This window comes from Bison bison, unplaced genomic scaffold, assembly GCF_000754665.1.
Source record: "Bison bison bison isolate TAMUID 2011002044 unplaced genomic scaffold, Bison_UMD1.0 scf7180017864465, whole genome shotgun sequence".
NCBI classification, from domain to species: Eukaryota; Metazoa; Chordata; class Mammalia; order Artiodactyla; family Bovidae; genus Bison; species Bison bison.
In genome coordinates, this window is record NW_011495026.1 from 5139885 (window position 1) to 5163527 (window position 23643).

Consider the following 23643-nt stretch of genomic DNA (forward strand, 5'->3'; position numbering starts at 1 on the left):
GGTCTCCTGTATCTCCTGCATTGCAGGCAGATTCTTTACTGCTGAGCCACCAGGGAAGAATTTACCCTTAGAAAAGGTTAAAAGTGATTATTATTTTTTTAAGAAAATCATTTTATGTTTAGACTAATTTAAGCTGTGTTTGAGTGAATTATTTTTCTTTTGGTTAAGACTGAAGTTCTGCTCAATAACACTTTTGGTTTGACCTTGGCCCACAAAGAATGAACTCTCTGCCAGGCACTGTGGCGTAACAAGTACACATCTGACTCTTAATGAAGCCCTAAACTTCTCTCCCAAGGAGAGGTATAAAGAATTTCTCCAGCGTTTACCTTTAGCCCTCGCACAAGAATCAAAGGCCAGTGCTCATTCAAAAGTCCTCTTTGATTATAAGCTGCCTGCCTATCCAGAATTATCACATTTTTATCCTAGATTTCTTACAGTCCTCTATTTTTTTTCATGCACTATAACTGTGGGATGTTAGCCTTTGTTTCGGAGAAGGTGATGGCACCCCACTCCAGTACTCTTGCCTGGAAAATCCCATGGACGGAGGAGCCTGGTGGGCTACAGTCCATGGGGTAGCTAAGAGTCGGACATGACTGAGTGACTTCACTTTCATTTTTCACTTTGCTGCATTGGAGAAGGAAATGGCAACCCACTCCAGTGTTCTTGCCTAGAGAATCCCGGGGATGGGGGAGCCTGGTGGGCTGCCATCTCTGGGGTCGCACAGAGTCAGACACGACTGAAGCGACTTAGCAGTAGCAGCAGCAGCAGCCTTTGTTTCATAATAAAATTATATAATTAAAAACTTTAGGAAATACCAAGTTAATAAAATGTAACTTTTTCTTTACTTTGTTTAGAACCTTTAATATGCTAAGATGTGAATTGTATATTTATGCAAAGGATATATAACAGTATCTCCCAGACTTTCTTGATTGACAAGTTCCATACTAATGATTTTTGAGGCTGGAATTCGTTCTAGAGTATCTTCTCTAGGAAATAAATACTAAAAACATTTTCCTGGGTCACTTTTTACAATAATTTAAAAAACATTTTAGATAAGGTATTAAGCTCAATAATATGTGATTTGGAAATATTTCAGTCTCTATTATCAAGGACCTCCTGGCTGCAAGGAAAAGAGACTAGTCAAACCTACTGCAATAGACTCTGTGATGGAAAATGAGGTGCTGTGGGGACTTGTTGAAAGGACACAAGACAGAGATCAGAGAAGATTCCCCAAAAAGGTGATACTTAAAGGATGAACAGAGACTAAAAGAAAAAAGCATGTTGTTCTAGCAAGATAGAGGTTAAGCAGACACAGGATGAACAGGATTATTCTGATGGTTGTATAGGTGCGTGGATAAATTTGTTCAGAATGTTGTTTAGGGAGACAGCGCTAAGAGAACAGAAACAATCTCCAAATGGAAATAAACCCATGGCAATGAAGCATCATAAATGGAGAGACTGCAGCAAGTCTGTAGAAGTTGGAAAGTGAATATGAGCTGGGAAGTGGATTCAACATGGTACAAAAAAAATTATTTAAGAATAATATGATCCTATGAAGCTTTTAGAGGTATTACCCGGTGACTCTCAGGTGGAATCCCAGAGGCAGGCACCGAGTGTAGATGTGAGAAGAGGGGCTGAAATAGGCAGATAATTAAAGACGTGTTGTGGAATGCTTGTGCCAGATGCTATCCCTGTATACACCTGGACAAGAAAATCAGAGGGCTCTTCTGTAAAGAGAATGGCTAACCTTCCTAAAGAGAGCTGAGGTTACTAAAGTGGACATTGGCACTCCAAAATAGTCCTCTACATACAGCCTGACTATTGTGGGACCACCATGATACATACACCCCAAAGAAGTCAGTCCGTACCCCTAAGTTGTGTACATAGAGCTGCCAGCAAGCTTCTCAGTTGAGAGAGAGGCCTGATGACTGCCAGATACCACCGTAATCAACATAATCCTTTCCTCAAACAGGAAAAAGGGAATCATAGTCACTAAGCCTGAAAGGAAAACTAGTTTCTTGGGTGAGAAAAACCAAGATACTGCTAAGTAGCACCAACTGGTATATATTCCCTAAATAGCAGAATTAGACAGGAACATTGTACTTAGAGTTGTGGAAGTAACCAACAAAAGCAGGAAATACAAATTATTGCCTCTGGCTGGTGGGACTGGGCCTTATGTTTTTTTTTTTTTTTTTTAATTTTATTTTATTTTTAAACTTTACATAATTGTATTAGTTTTGCCAAATATCAAAATGAATCCATCACAGGTATACATGTGCTCCCCATCCTGAACCCTCCTCCCTCCTCCCTCCCCATACCATCCCTCTGGGTCGTCCCAGTGCACTAGCCCCAAGCATCCAGTATTGTGCATTGAACCTGGACTGGCATCTCGTTTCATACATGATATTTTACATGTTTCAATGCCATTCTCCCAAATCTTCCCACCCTCTCCCTCTCCCACAGAGTCCATAAGACTGTTCCATACATCAGTGTTGATGTGTGCAAGGAGGGATAGGGAAGAAGCTATTACTTTTCATTACAAATTTTATAAGGTAACATATACATGAATTGATTGTTAAAAATAAAACAACTTTTTGTATGTTTGTATTCTGAACGTTGTACAAAATATACAATGTTCAGTGTTAAAAACAAACCCAAAGAATTATTGTATCATTGAATTGTCCACAAATTATATATGTTTCAAATGATATTTAATTATAGTTGCAAGATTTTGAGGTTTTTTTTTTTTTTGTCTTTGACTTCAAAATACTCTTCCAAAACTTTTCCTGAAACAACCAACTCATGAATCATATTTACTTTGTAATGGTTCAGATTTATAGTCACATAATGTCATATTTAGAACAAGGAAATCTTTCTAAAGAGACTCATCAAAATCATTGTAGAAATTTTTGTATAATTTGGGGGGGGAATAAAATTGGCCACTGGTGAATGTTTAAGCACAATTTAAGCAGCCATAGATGGAAAATACGTTTCCTAAATTACGTTTAGAGATACACTAATCTAATGAATCTATTTATGTTGAGAATTTATCTTTAAAAAACCATTTTTTCTTGCTCAACCTCTCTTTGTATGTAGATTCATTTTCTCAAACAGTCTCTGAGTGCAGGTATCATTTGCTTATTTTAACAAACTGTGGTTTAATGAAGTTAGATGTCTTACTGGAATTACAGTCCAAGTTTTCTGATTAGCTCACTTCTTTCACTGCACCAGGCATTCATAATTGTAGAGATTTTTTTCAAAATCATTCAAAACCCATAATTTTAAAATATTTGGTGGAAATATATGTTATGCATTTAGTAATTTTTTTCAGTGATGAAAGATCTCTGGAATTATCTTAGCATTTTAGCCCAGACTGGCAATACCCAAACCTCTTGGTATGATAGTTCTTTAGATTTGTGTTTAATCAGTGAATGGCACATGTAAGACAGCTGTTGTGTAATAGAGGAAGAGGTTCATAAATCTTGTTAAAGAACAAGCAGTTAAGATCAGAAACAATATAGATATTTATTGGTAAGGACACTATACTTGTAAAGTCAAAGTTTTCTAAAACAAGGAGACATTTTGCTCTGACAGCAAAATGATGGAATTTAGTTAACTTTTATGTACCACACACTTTTCAGTTGAGATCCTGTGAGGTAATCTAAATTTCTGTTCTCTTTTCTTTTCTCCTCACTCTATCATTTCCTCCCCTGCCCTCTTTTTACTTTTTGTTGAAGAATGGACTTGGAAAACCTTGTGTTGGTATTTCTTGCTCAGACCTAGTCAAGTCTCAATATAGGTTTGGTGAATTAATTAAACTATATGTTATTAACATCTCTAAAGTGATATAATAGTTTGAATGCTAAAGAATGTGATGATAATAAAGGAATATGTTTTCATTATTGTGTTTCCTTTCAGATGCATTAGTCATCCTATTTTTCTTAGATATATGATAATGAGTTGTGATTCATCTCTTGAGAGACTGATGCAATAGATAATACAAGTATCAGATTTTAACAGAAGTGTCCCTTCTGACTTTATAATATGTTTGAAAAGACTAGATTTATATGAAAGCCAACTTCTTTTGAGGAAAGTCACTTTCATATCAGGTCGGTAATTGGTAATGAGGCCAATATTCAAACTCACCTGTCGTGATAGCTACAATACACATTTCCTAAACTGTGTTCTTTTACCGTGATTGCAGCTTGCATATTATTTGCATCTTATTAATCTTGTGAAAGTTCTCATTACTGATTTTATCTGTTTAGGCCTGAATAGTCTTTGAATGCGAAGATTTCAACCTTCGTGTTCTCTGAACTTTCTCTCATATATTATTAGCACTTTGTTGATTTCTCAGATTAATTTTATCTTAATGCATTTTTACCTCTGAAAACATTTAAATATTTTACTCAGTAAATAAATGTTCAAAATGCATATGCTTGCTTAATAAACTCATGGAACAATGCTGCATATATGGTGAGTTATCCTCAAAGTGGACTATCTTATAGTATTCCTTATATAATAAAGCTATTTTTGTAATAATCATGAAATGAAGCAGATAATAGCAGACATAATAACAGGAAAAGAAATACAGGGAAATTTTAATGTATTAAATTTGTATATATAATTAGGCCAGTAAAAAAAATTATAAAACAAAAAAGTATGAATGGATTAATACTTCTTAATTTCATTAAAGTATTTTTTAAAAAATAGGGAAGAAACACATGATGGATACCTTCAAGAAAATAAATTCTGCAAGATTCAGAGAATGATTTGTAAATAGAGTTACATTATTAAAGTAAGCCAAATAATCTTTCTTCATCTTAACAAACACTGTGCTATCATTGTTTATTTTTAATTTACAGATGCAATAATATCTTGAGCCACAGTGCTTATAGTTGTGAACTGTGCCTGAATGGAACTGTTATTTCAAACTATGTTGAATTTATATTGAATTTTATATTTAAAATGCATGTGGGAAGCTATGATGGCTGAATTTGTGTGTATCAGGGCTAACTGGATAACTTGGATTTTACAAATTAGCTTGCCCATAGAATATCATTTTTATTAAAGGTAAATAATAAACACTCGCTAATTTGGAACATACATATATTTCATTAAAATTCAACAATAACAGAAGCAATGTTAAGAACATAGAGCAGAGATTTGCAAACTACCGCCTGTAGGCCAAACCGCACATCATCCCAAGTGCACCATTTTTGGGGAGAGTAAGAGGGAGAGCAGAAGGCTAAGATGCCATTTCTGAGCGTGATCATACAAAGTGGGGCTGAAGATTGCCGTATATGTGAGTGTTGCTCTATTAGGGTATATTAAAAAGTGAACACAGACATGGCATTTCACTTCCCAGTTGCTGTGCATCTTATGTGTAGACTTTCTCTAGTAAATGTGGTTCACTTGAGTGTGGCTGGGAACGTATGTCTCATGTGTCTGAACTTCCGTTTTTTTGTGGAGAAAGTCCAAAGTACAGATTTAAATCAAAGCCTTTAAGGAATTATATTTCTTCAAGGAGTTTGACCTTGATATAGGTTTATCTCTTACATGTTCATTAAAAATAGTTTAATGACTGGGAAACTGTCTTTACATAAATATTTGCAAGCAGCGCCTTTGAAATAATTTCTCTCCTTTTGTCTAAACTTATTTACATTAAATGCCTCTTAATTAGGTAATTAAATTTCCTAGACTCTTTCTTTAAAGTGCATTGTTTTTAGCAGCTCATAAAAATTTTTCATACATTAAAAAACATTAACCTGTCATATTTAGCAGATCAGAAATATAAACTGTAAGAAGAATACCTTTTGTATTATCATTTGCTTTAGCAAATAGGTCATCATGTTGTTAGTCTCTATGAAGATTTGCACCCAAGGGGAATAGTCTTTGCTTCTTTCTGTGGTAATTATTCATAGATATTCCTGAATTTATACTTCAGTGACTACAATTTTTACAGCATAGGCTACTGACTATGATATTTCAATCATGCTGGTTCTTTTAGTGTAGTGATTTTTCTCCATTTTGTGTATATCATGCAAAGTTAAACACTTATAGGAAATGCCAGTTTTAGACTATAAAACTGTATAATTGCATATGTAACTAATAGAGATATGACCATATATTTTGTGCACTTTAAGTTTCCAAAGCTTTGAGAAATTAAAAAAAAATCCTATATGGTCTAGATATATAATTTAGGAAATTAAAGACATGAGATCTGGCTTGTATGTAATCTCAGACACGGGCCCAAGAAGACACTAAGGCAAGCACACTTCAGTGCATTGTGCTCTCCTGGAATACAAGCATAATCAGTCAACCTGATTCCAGATGAAATTGTTAAATAAAAATATAGAAATTCTTTGGGACTGGAATGAAAACTGACCTTTTCCAGTCCTGTGGCCACTGCTGAGTTTTCCAAATTTGCTGGCATATTGAGTGCAGCACTTTCACAGCATCATATTTCAGGATTTGGAATAGCTCAACTGGAATTCCATCACCTCCACTAGGTTTGTTTGCAATGATGCTTCTAAGGCACACTCGATTTTGCATTCAAAGATGTCTGGCTCATGGTGAGAGATCACATAACCATCATGGTTATCTTGGTCATTAATATCTTTTTTGTGTAGTTTTTCTGTGTATTTTTGCCACTCTTCTTAATATCTTCTGCTTCTGTTAGGTCCATATGTTTCTGTCCTTTATTATGCCCATTGGTATCTCTAATTTTCTTGAAGAGATCTCCAGTTTTTCCCATTCTGTTGTTTTTCTCTATTACTTTGCATTGATCACTGAGGAATGCTTTCTTATCTCTCCTTGCTATTATTTGGAACTCTGCCATCAAATGGGTATATCTTTCCTTTTCTTCTTTGCTTTTCACTTGTCTTCTTTTCTCAGCTATTTGTAAGGCCTCCTCAAACAACCATTTTTGCCTTTTTTGCATTTCTTTTTCTTGGGGATGGTGTTGATCACTGCCTCCTGTACAATGTCATGAACCTCAATCTATAGTTCTTCAGGCACACTGTCTCTCAGATCTAATCCCTTGAATCTACTAGTCACTTCCACTGTATAATCGTAAGGGATTTGATTTAGGTCATATGTGAATGGTCTAGTGGTTTTCCCTACTTTCTTCAATTTATGTCTGAATTTGCAATAAGGAGTTCATGACCTTAGCCAGAGTTAGCTCCCAGTCTTGTTTTTGCTGACTGTATAGAGCTTCTCCATCTTTGGCTACAAATGATATAATCAATTTGATTTTGATATTGACCATCTGGTGATCTCCATGTGCAGAGTCTTCTCTTGTGTTGTCGGAAGAGGGTGTTTGCAATGACCAGTGCCTTCAAAATTCTCTAAGCCATACTTCAACATTACATGAACCGTGAACTTCCAGATGTTCAAGATGGATTTAGAAGAGACAGAGGAACCAGAAATCAAATTGCCTACATCCACTGGATCATAGAAAAAGCAAGAAATTTCCTGAAAAACATCTACTTCTGCTTTGTTGACTGTGTGGATCACAATAAACTGTGGAAATTTCATAAAGCAATGGGAATACCAGACCATCTCACCTGCCTCCAGAGAATTCTTTATGCAGGTCAAGAAGCAACAGTTAGAACTGGACATGGAACAACAGACTGGTTCCAAATCAGGAAAGGAGTATGTCAAGACTGTATATTGTCACCCTGCTTATTATCTTATATGCAGAATACATCATGTGAAATGCTAGGCTGGATTAAGCATAAGTTGGAATCAAGAGTGCCAGGAGAAATATCAGTAACCTCAGATATGCAGATAACACCACACTTATGGCAGAAAGCAAAGAAGAACTAAAGAGCCTCTTGGTGAAAGCAAAAGAGGAGAGTGAAAAAGTTGGCTTAAAACTCAACATTCAGAAAACTAAGATCATGGCATCTGGTGCCATTACTTCATGACAAATAGTTGGAGAAACAATGGAAACAGTGAGAGACTTTTATTTTTGGGGCTCCAAAATCACTGCAGATAGTGACTGCAGCCATGAAATTAAAAGATGCTTGCTCCTTGGAAGAAAAGCTATGACCAACCTAGACAGCATATTAAAAACCAGAGACAGTACTTTGCCAACGGCTATGGTTTTTGCAGTAGTCATGTATGGATGTGAGAGTTGGACTATAAAGAAAGCTGAGCACTGAAGAATTGATGCTTTTGAACTGTGGTATTGGAGAAGACTCTTGAGAGTCTCTTGGACTGCAAGGAGATGCAACCAATCCATCCTAAAGGAAATCAGTCCTGAATATTCATTGGAAAGGCTGATTCATTGGAAATCAGTCCTGAATATTCATTGGTGAAGCTGAAACTCCACTACTTTGGCCACCTGATGTGAAGAACTGAGTCATTGGAAAAGACCGTGATGCTGGGAAAGATTGAAGGCAGGAGGAGAAGGGGACAACAGAGAATGAGATGGTTGGATGGCATCCCTGACTTGATAGACATAAGTTTGAGTCAGTTATGGGAGTTGGTGATGAATAGGGAAGCCTGGTGTGCTGCGGTCCATGGGGGCACAAAGAGTCGGACACAACTGAATGACTGAACCGAACTGAACTGAACAGTAATTCTGAGTCTTACTCTATGTCAGTATGTACTCAGCTGTTCACACTGTTTAAGAGATTCCTTACTTTGAAAGAATCAGTCCAGAATCAACTGGTTGATTATAATTTGGAAGTCATAAAAGATTTTCCTCTGTTAGGAAGGTAGAGATAAATTTTGATGCCCATTCTAAACACAGCTTATAGCATTTATTGCCATGTGCCCAATTTGGTCCAAGCAAAAAGAATGGACAGCTCATGCTCAAAAAAACCAAATTCCCTGGTGGGTTTTGAAGAAGGGTTTTTAATGACAGTGTGAGGGAGATGGTCACAGGTATATGATCAGCTTGTGCCTACTTCTCTGATTGATTTGTGAGAGAGCAGTTCCATGTTTCTGGAGTCCAGAAACATCCAATCAGAGAAGTAAGCACAATCTGATCGTACACCTGTGAGGACCCACATCAGAACTAATAATATTTATGCAAGAAAGTTTTGACATACTTTTTATACTACCTTATTGTTACAGCAGGCAGGTAGCTAGATATGAACAGAGAAATGGGGGCAGGGACCAGGTGGAAGGAAATGTTTAAACAGTGGAGGTCTATGGGCAGACAAAGAAAAACAGGCAACTTCAGACTGACAGGAAGCCACACATTTTGGGTGATAAATGTCCTGGAGACACACAAAGAAAGTTGGGCAAAGATTGGAATCTCCTGCCTCCGAATGTAAACTTTAGCTCATTATGTTCTTATTATAATAAAATTAGCCTTGCATATAAGAAGTACCCATTAGGTGCCAATACTATGACACTTCCTATCTGAGCTAAATGAGAATAAAAACCCCTCCTCCCCCCAGGAAGATGGAGCTGAGATGAAAATCAGGGAGTACAACCTTAAACCCCTTCATCCCCAATGAATATTCCACCCCTTCATTTGTATTTCCCTCATAAATGGCTTTCCAAAAAACCCAGGGCAGAAACCACTCGCCTGTCTGCTGGCTTTCCCTCTAAGAGTGTATTCTTGCTTAAATAAATCTTCACTTTACTTCCCGAACCTCGCTGTCTCATCTCGAAATTCTTTTCGTGACAAAGTAAGAACCTTTAATTCACCAGGGACTTGATCACGGTAAATTCATCACTCTGTTAGTAGAATTCGTCATCATCTCAATAGATACAGGAAAGTCATTCAGTGTTGTAGACCCATAAAAGTGTCAGTGTGTGTTTGTGTATGTGTGTGTATTGAGTAGAAGAGAATTTTACTTAACCGACTTGTGTGTATTTTCCACAACTGAATGTAAAATATGGTGCTTAATTTTTAACTTCAGAAGCATTTTGAAAAGCCATGCCTACTCTCACTTGTGGCTGTTGTTCAGGCTCTCAGTCATGTCCGACTCTGTGTGACCCCATGGACTGCAGCACACCAGGCTTCCCTGTGCTTCACTGCCTTCCAGAGTTTGCTCAAACTCATGTCCACTGAGTCCGTGATACCACCCAACCATCTCATCCTTTGTCATCCTCTTCTTTTGCCCTCAATCCTTCCCAGCATCAGGACCTTTTCCAATGAGTCAGTTCTTCACATCAGGTGGCCAAAATATTGGCGTTTCAGCTTCAAGCATCAGTCCTTCCAGTAAACATTCAGGGTTGATTTCCTTTAGAATTGACTGGTTTGATCTCCTTGCTGTCCAAGGGACTGTCAGGAGTCTTCTCCAACACCACAATTCGAAAGCATCAGTTCTTTGACACTTATTTATGATCCAACTCTCACATCTGACATGACTCTTGGAAATACCATAGCTTTGAATATACAGACCTTTGTTGACCAAGTGATGTCTTTGCTTTCTAATATGCTGTTGAGGTTTTTCATAGCTTTTCTTCCAAGAAGCAAGCATCTTTTAATGTCACGGCTGCCGTCACCATCTGCAGTGATTTCGGAGTCCCCCAAAATAGAATCTGTCACCGTTTCCAATTTTTCCCCATTTATTTGTCATGAAGTGATGGTACCAGATGCCATGATCTTAGTTTTCTAAATGTTGAGTTTTAAGGTAGCTTTTTCACTCTTCTCTTTCACTTTCAAGAGGTTCTTTAGTTCCTCTTTGCTTTCTTCCATTGAGGTGGTATCATCTGTATATCCAAAGTTATTGATATTTCTCCTCGGAATCTTGATTCCAGTTTGAGCTTCATGCAGCCTGGCATTTCACATGATGTACTCTGCATGTAAGTTAGATAAGCAGGATGACAATGTACAGCCTTAATGTACTCCTTTCCCAATTTTGAACCAATTTGTTGTTCCTTATTTGGTTCTACCTATTGCTTCTTGTCCTGTATACAGGTTTTCTACTCTCACTACTCCCACTTAAATCATTAATTACTGGAGGTCCTGGTCAGTGTAACATGATTTTCTTTTCTGAACTTATGGGTTACTGGATTATTTAGATGTGACTTTTATGGCTTTCAAACATTTGGTAGTTTTGTTCTTTTTTTGGTTTGTTTTAGTTTTGTTAATTTCTGTTATTGAACTTCATGGGGCTATGGTAAGAAAAGACAGTCTTAGAGTATCGATTATTTGGAATTTGTGGAAGCTTTATTTCTATGGCTTACTACATAGTTAATGTCTCCTTGGTGAAATGTACACTTTATATATATATATGTATGTATGTATGTATATATTCAGTGAGGAACTAAAATTTGCGTCCTTGATTTATAAAGATGTCTTTAATTCATCCTAAATCTTGAGTGATAGTCTGAACAGGCATATAATGAATACAAGGTATTTTTCCTACAGCTATCTATATATACTTATTTTCTGATTTCTGTCATATATTTCTAGGAATAAGAAATCTGCCATCCATCCAAGTAGTGAAGTTTCCTTAAAGAAAATCAGGCTTTTGTAGGAAATAATTTTTACTAAAATATATTTTAATTGCTGCTAACAGTGGCAAAGTTCATAATGTGTAGAGATGTAAATTAGGCATTTGGTGGACTTTTTTTTTTTTTTTAACGTGATCATTCATATAATTAGTTCTGGGAAAATTTCAGCTCTCATATCCTCAAATATTACCTCTTTGTAGTCTTTCTATTTTTTGTTTTCTGAAATTTGGCAGATATATGAGCTCCTCATGTCTCTTAATCTCTCTCTCTTTTTATCTGTTTTAGTTTCTGGGAGATTCCCTTAGTTCCATTTTCTAGCTTATTAATTTTGTGGTTACATTTCTTTGAGATTTACCCTGTAGTTTGAAGGATTTTAAAGTTTCCCTAACAACACTATTTTTGTATTTCCAAATTATTAATTTATCCTTTTTCCTGTCTGCTGTTTTATAATCACTTATCACTTTCATAAAAATCTTTTCTTTTTATCTCTTTGACATATTTATTTATTTTTAAATAGTTATTTTTAATTTATTGGCTATGCCACATGATATGTGGTATCTTAGTTCCCTGACCAGGTACAAAGCCACACTCCCTCTAAGCACAGAGTCTTAATCACTGGACCACCAGCAGATGTTTAAACAATTCTTTTAACATTTTTCTTAAATTATTAACTTAATTTTCTGGGGTCCAATTCTCTCCTGTTGGAAGCAATGAACATTCTTACATTTTATCTGTTTATTGTGTGTTTGATTTTACTTCTGCTGGTACATAATGTTTGCTCCACGAAGGTACTGATTTGTTAACTACCTTTATAAAGATCATTTTTTAAATCAGTCTTAACATTTAGGCATATAGTAGGTATTTAATAAATATTTGTTGCATCAGTAATATGACCTCTATGGTGGCTCCCATGGTAAAGAACCTGCCTGCAATGCAGTAATGCTTGTGCTTTTGCTCTTTTTAAATCTTTTCTGTAAACTCACCCTAAATGGACTTGTAACTGTCTATGTGACTGCTTTGTGTTCATTTCTTCTCTGGGTTTATAAGGTGCGTAACTTGAACATGGTAAACGTTTGGCTTAAAACTCAGTCTGTGTGATGCCTCATATTCGTGCCGCACACAACTAGCTTTTCACCTGTGCTAGGCTGTAGGCTGGTAGTTTCTTTCTTTCCGTTTTCATGGGAAGAGGGTACAGATCTGGCTCCCAGGTTTGTATCAGTCTAGCCCATGATTTCATAACCTGTATTTGCCTCTGTATTCATAGGTTACCTAACTAGAGTTTCAATTACTTTCTTTCTCTTGCTTTTACTTTTTCTAAGCTATCCTTTTTCTCCTTCCTGGATATTTACCTATTTAGTTAATGAGTTTGTCTCCATATTTTAAACAATAAAAAAATAAGCCATTGCCTAACATTTCTTCATTTTGAGAATAGAAGAGATAATTCTATATGTTTTTTCTATCTTCAACTAAAAAATGTTTGATTTGTTCAAAAAATTGAGAATTATTTATACATCTTCTTATTTCAGCCCCAAAGATAAAAAAATGCTTTTTTAGGTGGTAGCATGGAGCTATAACAAGTAAATTCATACTTTTCATGAAAGGACAGCTAGTGTAAGTGGTACTGGGAAAACTGGACTGCTGCATGTAAAAAGGTGAAACTAGAACACTTCCTAACACCTTATACATAAATAAACTCAAGATGGATTAACGACTTAAATGTAAGGCCAGAAACTATGAAGGTCTTAGAGGAAGACATAGGCAGAACACTCTTTGACAAATCGCGTCAAGATCCTCTTTGACCCACCTCCTAGAGTAATGGAAATAAAAATAAAAATAAACAAATGGGACTTAATTAAACTTAAACGTTTTGCACAGCAAAGGAACCAATAAACAAGAGTAAATAACAGCTTTCAGAATGGGAGAAAATAGTTACAAAGGATTAATCTCCAAAATATAAAAGCCTCTCATACAGCTAAACTTCAGGAAAGGAAACAACCCAATCAAAAAATGGGCAGAAGACCTAAATAGACATTTCTCCAAAGAAGATGTACAGATGGCTAATAAACACATGAAAAGATGCTCAACACGGCTCATTATTAGAGAAATGCAAATCAAAACTCCAATGAGATATCGCTTCAAAGTAGTCAGAATGGCCATCATCAAAAATCTATAAACAATAAATTCTGGAGAGGGTTTGGAGAAATGGGAACCCTCTTCTACTATTGGTGGGAATGTAAATTGACACAGTCACTATATCTGTATGGAGGACGTACTGATCAGGACAAGAGAATGGAGATTCTTTAAAAGCTAGTAATAGAACTAATATATGACCCAAGAATCCCACTACTGGGCATATGAAAAAACCATAATTGAAAGAGATGCATATACCCTGCAGCGTTATTTACAATAGCTAGGATATGGAAGCAACCTAGCTGTCCATTAACTAAATGGATAAAGAAGTTGTGTATACAATGTATAGTGGGATATTATCACTCAGGCAACCTAGCTGTCCACTGACAGATGACTGGATAAAGAAGTTGTATGTACAGTGCATAATGGGATATCACTCAGCCATAAAAAGGAATACATTTGAGTCTGTTCTAATGAGATAGATGAACCTAGAGCCTATTATACAGAGTGAAGTGAGTCAGAAAGACAAAAACAAATATCGGATATTAATGCATGTGTATGGAGTCTAGAAAGATGGTACTGATGAACCTATTTGCAGGACAGCAAATGGAGGCGCAGACATAGAACAGACTTGTAGACACAGTAGCGGGAGGAGAGGGTGGGACGAACTGACAGAGTAGCGCTGAAACATAAACATTACCATATATACCAGGCTCCTCCATCCATGGGATTTTCCAGCCAAGAGTACCGGAGTGGGGTGCCATTGCCTTCTCCAATAAAATAGGTAGCCATTGGGAATTTGTCATGTGACTCAGGGAGCTCAAACCCAGTGCGCTGTGACAACCTAGACGGGTGGGATGGGGTAAGAGGTGGGAGGGAATTTCAAGAGAGAGGGTACATGTATACCTATGGCTGATTCATGTTGATGTATGGCAGAAACCAACAGAATATTGTAAAGAAGTTATCCTCCAATTAAATAAATTTTAAAAAATAGTGGCTCCTCTTACAGAGTGCTGATTTCATGAGAATTTATGCCACAATTACACTATTGCATCAAATCCTTAAACTTCTAGGAGGTAAATTAAGGCATTTAGGATGGTCTTCTTTTATTTTCAACTTTTTAAGTCTGTATTGCTTCTGGTCTTCTTGTCTGTTTAGAGAGTAAATGGTACTTAATCACTTGCAACATGATTTATACAAATGCAGGTATTCATAAAAATGGTAAATCTGGCTTCTAGAGGAGAGTGGACTTTCCTACAGGAAGCCCACAGGATAATTACCCTAGACTGTAATCATCGGGTTTTCAGTCCTTGTATCATAAATTCTTTATGCAACTAATTGGTGTCTGCTTTCATGTTTCTTTTCAACCTCAAATTCAAATCTGTCATCCTCTGAAGCTTGCCAAAATATTACCTAGTTTCCAGTTTCATCCACCTCATTAGAACTGATTCAAATGTATTCTTTTTAATGGCTGAGTAATACTCCATTGTGTATATGTACCACAGCTTTCTTATCCATTCAGTAGAATATCATGCAAGAAACGAGTTGCCAGTCCAGGTTCGATGCGCGATACTGGATGCTTGGGGCTGGAGCACTGGGACGACCCAGAGGGATGGTGTGGGGAGGGAGGAGGGAGGAGGGTTCAAGATGGGGAACACATGTATGCCTGTGGCGGATTCATTTTGATATTTGGCAAAACTAATACAATTATGTAAAGTTTAAAAATAAAATAAAATTAAAAAAAATAAATAAATTAAAAAAAAAAAAAATATTACCTAGTTTCCAAAAAAACCAATTTTGAATTCTTAATTTTTTTCTAGAAAACTTTTAAGACAAATTAGGGAAAAATAACCCTTCTTCTAAACTCTTCCATGAATGTATAGTAATCATAAAATGCTCTTATCATCCTCAACTATTTTCTCAAATTATTTCCCATATTATACTGTTAATACCTGTTATGAATTTAAGTACTATTATGTGTGTTAGTCGCTCAGTCATGATCAGCTCTTTCAACCTCATGGACCGTAGCCCACCAGACTCCTCTGTCCATGGGATTCTCCCGGCAAAAGTACTAGAGTGGGTTGCCATTTCCTTCTCCAGGGGATCTTCCAGACCCAGGGATTGAACCTGGGTATCCTTCATTGTGGCCAAATTCTTTACCAATTTAAGCCATCAGGAAAGCCCAAGTAATATCATATGTATCTATTTTGTCCTTCTTTCATGTTTATAGATGAAGTCTTTGTGGTTGTGCCTTACACTATTCATGCATCTGGATAAATAGTAAACATTTGGTTAAGTTATCTCAACATTAAGCTGTGTAATGCCAAGTATATGCTTGTTGTTGTTCTTCAGTCACTAAGTCATGTCTGACTCTTTGCCGCCCTAGGAATTGCAGTACACCAGGCTTTCCTGTCCTTCACTATCTCCCAGAGTTTGCTCAAACTCATGTCTGTTGAGACAGTGATGTCATCCAAATATCTCGTTCTCTGTTGCCCACTTTTCCTCTTGCCCTCAACCTTTCCCAGCATTGGGGTCTTTTCTAATGAGTTGGCTCTTTGTATCAGCTGGCCAAAGTATTAGAGCTTCAGCTTCAGCATCCGTCCTCCCAGTGAATATTCAGGGTTGATTTCCTTTAGGATTGACTGGTTTGATCTCCTTGCTGCCCAAAGGACTCTTGAGAGTCTTCTCCAGCACCACAGTTCAAAAGCATCAGTTCTTGGGTGCTCAGCCTTCTTTGTGGTTGTAAACTCTCACATCCAAGCATGACTACTGCAAAAACCATAGCTTTGACTATATGGATCTTTGTTAGCAAAGTGATGTCTCTGCTCTTTAATACGCTGTCTAGGTTTGTCACAACCTTTCTTCCAAGAAGCAAGGGTCATTCAAGTTTTTGGCTGCAGGCACAGTTCTCAGTGATTTTGGAGCCCAAGAAAATGTTTAGCTGACTTAAATTGTTGCATCTAATATCAAGATTTGATGTCATTTAACTGTAGCTTTATCCTCAGCTACCAAAGAGACCTATTATCATCACATTTTTTATGTTACTGTAAAGTAAAAGTGCATAGTAAATACTTTTGGAAAGGAATGGTGATTCTGGAAATCTATGTTAAATTTTAAAAATCCAACTTTAATAACCATTTAATTTTAAAGTAATATATGTTCACATACATGGAATTCAAACAATGGAGAAAATGTGAAAAATGATAATAGTATCTCTTTGCTTCTCTGGTCCTACTGGTCTGAAGTAACCAATTCTCAGGATTTGGTAGTACACTCTGGATGTATTTAAATAGTACCTTTTCTATTCCTGTTTTGAGTCTTAATATTTGCCCCTATTTGACTTTATTGCATGTTAATTTCCATATATGCTTTTGCTACTGCCGCACAGTCTTTTTTGGCAGCACAATCTAGTTGCAGCTTTTATATCTTTCCAATTGATATAACAGTTCTTGGCATATTTTGACAGATATGGCATCTATCATTAGCTAGTCAGAAATGCTCATACTGTTGATTTTTTCTTTTTACATGTAGCATTGCCTAAAATACTAGATGATGAATTAGAGTGACTTATACCATGTTTTCTCTAATACATTTATTGGAGGCACCCACTTAGAGTACCTTTCACAAATAGGTAAATTATACTTTAATGCTTTCTCCCTGAATCACGTTTTAGCTTAAATGATTTTTACCAGAGGAGTCTCTACTACTGTAAAGTACTATAACTTTTCTCTTTGAGAAATCAATGCCTATTACCTTCAGGTTATACTTAAAAAAAAAAAAAAAAAGGACCTGTTTGCATTATTTTGAAAATGTCATGATATCTTGTGAATGTATCTTTATAAATGATCATGATAAAAATTCAGTGAAAGTCTGACTTATGTATGAGAAACTTACAGCTGAGAACCTGAATAAACAACAGGACACGTCAGCATTTCAACTTTAACATGTTTAACAAAGGATTATAGAATTGTCCCACAAGTATAAGCTAAATCATGAAAATTTACATTTTCCTTCTGTAGGACAGTTCCTTCTAACATTATCCCCAGAACAACAGTTCGTTTTCTTGTGCCAGTATTCTATTCCCTGAACTGCAGCTTGGCAGCAGCCAGGTCTCAAATTTCAACCACATGTATTTCAAAAAAATCAAAAGATCCTTATTTGGCACTTCAGTCGCATATCTTTAAAAGCAGTGTTTGTGCATCAGATTTAAAAATAATTGAAACCAGGGGGTTCAAAAAAACCGAACTTTTCTTCCAAGATGTTTCAACTTCAACTGATTCCAAAAACACTGAAAGCAAGAGAATGGAAATGCAAATAGAAACTGCATGCAGCCTGCAGCTTCGTGAACCAAAGTGCCAGCAGAAACGCATTCTAGATGTGCACTCTACCCTCAGGTCAGGATAGGGATCCTCCAAGGGCCTTGATCCAGTCTACGCCACAGCCAGCCTGAAAACAGTCTGAGGGCTTTGCGGGTACACAGAGAGTGCGCAGGCCCATGAGGTCCTTTTCTCTAAGACTCAACTCCTCCCCAAAGATAGGAACACATGTAGCTGTTTTGAGTTGGTTATCCACTATTTTAAAAATCACATTAAAAACTGTAGGCGTATATATTTCATGGTCACGATTGATTTTCCATTCCTCATTTGCTTTTTTTTTTTTTTTTAAGAGGGATTCTTGCATCATGTTCTTGTCATAACCTTGAAAAATCTATCGAAGCTGTGCTTATATGTCCTTGTGAACAGCATGGTTTGGAGTTCTGTTTTGGTGCTGAGCATTTGTCAAGTTGACCTAATCATGTGAAAACAGCACTATATATTTGTGTCAAGACCTGTTGTTTTGTATTTGTTGGCTTTAAAAGAAGCTGCTATGCTAAGTCACTTCAGTCGTGTCCGACTCTGTGCGACCCCATAGACAGCAGCGCAGCAGTCTTCCCCGTCCCTGGGATTCTCCAGGCAAGAACACTGGAGTGGGTTGCCATTTCCTTCTCCAATACATGAAAGTGAAAAGTGAAAGTGAAGTCGCTCAGTCGTGTTTGACCCTCAGCAACCCCATGGACTGCAGCCTACCAGGCTCCTCCATCCATGGGATTTTCCAGGCAAGAGTACTAGAGTGGGGTGCCATTGCCTTCTCCGTTAAAAGAAGCTGAAAAGAGCCCAAATGCTTTTTAAGAAAAACAACTCCTTATTGTAAAGTGCAGATAAAGGACATATCATTAGCAAATAGGTCCTTGCAGATTTACAGCACATGCTTCCCCTATTGTGTGCAGGAGGGTAGCAGTGATCTCTCTGGTCCTAAGGAACAATTAGTATTCCCTTTCTGAAGATAAGCAAAGAATGAATTTCACTCTGCCTATAGATAAAATAGGATAATAGAGATGTATAAAAATGGTAAATAGAAATGACTCAATTTTTATGTAAATGTGTTTACTTTTAACTCTAATGTTATACATAAAACTTTTTTCCTATAATTAAAGGGCGTAAAGTATTGGTTATTTTGATCAGACAACCTTTTATTTTAAACTACAACACTAATTTAATAATTTTGTGGTTTTTTCGACTTTCGTTCATTCTTTATTCCAAACATTTTTTATGTTAAGTAGATTCACATTTATAGAGAACAGCTTAGATTGTCCTCTGACCAGTGGAAAAAACCCTCTCATTAAATCACCATTTTCTTCTATTCAATCATGTTCAAACACCTTAGCCTGAAAGTAAGATTCCTTACAATCTTTACAATTGGCCTTCAAATCCCTTTCCAGTTTTAAAGCCCATTATTCCCTCACCTTCCCCCTTGCCTATCATTGCATAGCAGAAAATCCTGTTTTTCCTAGCAGCAGCTGCTGCTGCTAAGTCGCTTCAGTCATGTCCGACTCTGGGCGATCCCATAGATGGCAGCCCACCAGGCTCCCCTGTCCCTGGGATTCTCCAGGCAAGAACACTGGAGTGGGTTGCCATTGCCTTCTCCGTTTCCTAGCAGAGTATCCTGCAAAAAGAACAGACTTTCAGAATTCAGAAAACTAAAAGTAAAATGTCAACTTTATCACTTCTTTGTTCTGAAATCTTATAAAAATCATTTAATATTTACAAGATATCTCTGTGATACATATCCCTGTGATTTTCCAAATGAGAAAATCCAAAGGAAACATTTTGAAAAATAAAATGTGATGTATCATTAGATCTCAAAGAGTACTAATTCCATTTTATTTTCATAGTTTTCTATTATAATGTGGCTCCATGCTTACATGTGTTTATTTGAATCCCAGCTCCACAGTTTACTAGCTGCCAACTTGGATAACTTTGTGATACTTAATCTCTTGTAAAATGGGAATAATAATGATTCCATCAAGTTCTTTTGTGTTTATTCTTATGAGAAGTTTAATAAAGAGTTAAAAAATGTCTACAAGAGTACCTCCTGAAAAGGTAATGCCAGATGAGGGTTTGCTGCACAAATAAGCACCGCATTAAGTAATGGCATTAAGTAACTTTCTTTACTTTAGGACTTATTAGCAACTATGCATTGTTGCTTTCCAAGAGAGAATATAATGGACAGAATTTCTCAAAATTATTTCCGAAAGGAAAATTTCCTCTGAAGACTACCTTGGAAAATGCTGTTCTTTACCAATTGTAGTTTAATTTTTTCCTTGACAAATCATTCATTTTCCTCACCGCCTAACTTTATTAAAGAATAAGATGCATGTTGGCACGACTTCCTTAATTTGCATAGCATTGGAAATAATCTTTAAAAAATGTTAATGAACTTTATTTTTAGAGAAGTTTTAGATTCCTTAGGAAAACTGAGCTGAAAATACAAAGTGCACATACACTTCCACTTCCATACCCATAGAAAGGCCCCGACATTTGACATTCCACACTACAGTTGAACATTTGTTACAATCAGTGAACCTATACAGACACGTCATTAGCACCCCAAATCTGTACTTTATATGGGGTTTCACTCTTGGTTTTTACATTCTGTGGGTTTTTGACAAATGTATATTGACATATAACCAATGCTTTGACATCATACAGAATAGTTTTGCTCCCTTGAAATTCCTCTGTGATCTGCCTATTCATCCCTCCCTCCCTCCCTCCAGACTCTTGCAGCTACTGAACTTCTTTCTGTTGCCATAGTTTTCCCTTTCCAGAACACCATGTGGTTGGAATTATACAGTGTGTAACCTTTTCAAATTGGCTTCTTTCATATAGTGTATGCATTTAAATTTCCTCCATTTCTTTTCATGGTGTGATACTTCATTTCTTTTTAGCACTGAGTAATATTTCACTATCTGGATGTCCTACAGTTTACTTATTCAGTTGCCTACTAAGTACATCTTGGTTGCTTCCAAATTTTATCAATTATGAATAAGTCTCCTATAAACATAATTTTCAGTTTTTTGGGGTGAATACCAAGGAGAATGATTTCTGGATTATATGATAAGGGTATGCTTAGGTTTATAAGAAACTTCTAGATTGTTTTCCAAAGTGGTTGCACCATTTTGCATTTAAACCAGCAGCGAATGAGAGTTCCTGTTGTTTTGTATAGTCACCAGTATTTGGCATCAGTGTTTTGGATTTTGACCATTCTAATAGGTGTGTAGTGGCACATACTTATTAAGGGTTATTGCATCCTTTTAATATTGACATTTTTATCATTATGTAGTTTCTCTTTATCCCTGATAACTTTCATTACTCTGAAGACTGCTCTATCTGAAATTAATATAGCTGCTTCTGTTTTATTTGAATTAGTGTTCATGTGGTATATCTTTCTCCATTCCATTACTTTTAATTTAAAGTGGGTTTCTTCTAGGCAACATAAAGTTAGGTCTTTCCTTTTTTTGAGGGAGGGAATCCTCTTTGACAATCTCTTTTTTAAGTTGGTGTTTTAGGTTCTTTATGTTTAATGTATTTATTGATATAATTGGATTAATATCTGTCCTATTTGTTATTGTTTTCTCTTTGTTGCCTCTGTTCTTTGTTCCAGTTTCTATCCTTTACAACTTTTCTGACTTTTGTGGTTTAAATGAGCATTTTATATGATTATAATTTCTCTCCTTAGCATACCAGTTTCACTTTCTTTCTTTAACTTTATACATTTTTACTTTTGTAGTGATTGTTCAAAAATTTGGAATGTATACTTACAACTAATCCAAGTCCATTTTCAAACAATGGTGCACTGTTTCATGGGTAGTGCAAAAACCATATAGTGACAACAGTTACTAACTTTTCTCTCCTGTTTCTTGCATCATTACTGTCATTTATTTCACTTATACATAAGCATTCATATGCATATTTATACATAAGCATGCATAATTGTTTCAATTATAATTTGAAGAAACTGTTGCTTCTTAGATTAATTAAGATAAGAAAAGTAAAAGTTTTTGCTTTACTTATATCTTCTTCCTGCTCTTTTTTTCTTTATGTAGATCTTGCTGAAGAACTTCATTTAACATTTCTTCTAAAACAGGTTTACTAACAACAAGTTCCCTCAATTTTTGTTTGTTTGAGAAAGTCTCCTTTACTTTTGAAGGACAGTTTCAGAGGGCACTGTAGGACATCCAGATAGTGAAATATTACTCAGTGCTAAAAAGAAATGAAATATTTCAGTTTACTTACTTTGCTTGCGTGGTTTCTGAGAAGTCAGATGTAATTTATCTTTGCTCCTCTATAGCTAAGAATTTATTTACTCTTTGGCTTCTTTCAGGATTTTTTTCTTTATCTTTGAATATGTATAGTTTTGTCAGGCAAGTGTATTCTCCTTGGTTCTGTCTCGTCACAACAAAGATTTGAGGTGGCGGACATTAAAGCCCTCAGGGTGTCACAGCTCTTGGGTCATGGACAGACTGCATTATAGTTCTCAGGTCTCAAACAGACCGTGTTGTAGCTCTTAGACAGATCAGTGTTACAGCTCCATGTTACAGCTCTATTTTATTTAAAAAATAGCAGGAAAATCCATCCTCGAGGCGTGAGGGCATGCCAACCCAAAGACATGAAGAGAAGATAGTGGGGGTGTGCGCGAGTGTGTGTTGGAGGAAAGAGAGAGAGAGAGAGAGACCTGGCCCTTTGGCTCCCTTTTTTTATATGCTTTTTTCTCCCCCCTGGGCCTGCCGTATGTAAATTGGGCTAGCCAGGAGTGCTGTTGTTCTACCTGAGGTCCTCACTCCAGTCCTCAGACTTTCCTTTGACCTTCCTTTGTTCTATTTTTGCCGGCTTTTCCCTTCCTTGTCTTTTAGCCACCGCCATTTTGGACTCCTGTTTCCTATTCTAAGGTCAGTTTTCATTCCAATCCCAAAGAAAGGCAATGCCAAAGAATGCTCAAACTACCGCACAATTGCACTCATCTCACATGCTAGTAAAGTAATGCTCAAAATTCTCCAAGCCAGGCTTCAGCAATATGTGAACCATGAACTTCCAGTTGTTCAAGCTGGTTTTAGAAAAGGCAGAGGAACGAGAGATCAAATTGCCAACATCCGCTGGATCATCAAAAAAGCAAGAGAATTCCAGAAAAACAGCTATTTCTGCTATATTGACTATGCCAAAACCTTTGACTGTGTGGATCACAATAAACTGTGGAAAATTCTGAAAGAGATGGGAATATCAAACCACCTGACCTGCCTCTTGAGAAATTTGTATGCAGGTCAGGAAGCAACAGTTGGAACTGGACATGGAACAACAGACTGGTTACAAATAGGAAAAGGCTGTATATTGTCACCCTGTTTATTTAACTTATATGCAGAGTACATCATGAGAAATGCTGGACTGGAAGAAACACAAGCTGGCATCAAGATTGCCGGGAGAAATATCAATAACCTCAGATATGCAGATGACACTACCCTTATGGCAGAAAGTGAAGAGGAACTAAAAAGCCTCTTGATGAAGGTGAAAGAGGAGAGTGAAAAAGTTGGCTTAAAGCTCAACATTCAGAAAACGAAGATCATGGCATCCGGTCCCACCACTTCATGGGAAATAGATGGGGAAACAGTGGAAACAGTATCAGACTTTATTTGTTGGGGCTCCACAATCACTGCAGATGGTGACTGCAGCCATGAAATTAAAAGACGCTTACTCCTTGGAAGGAAAGTTATGACCA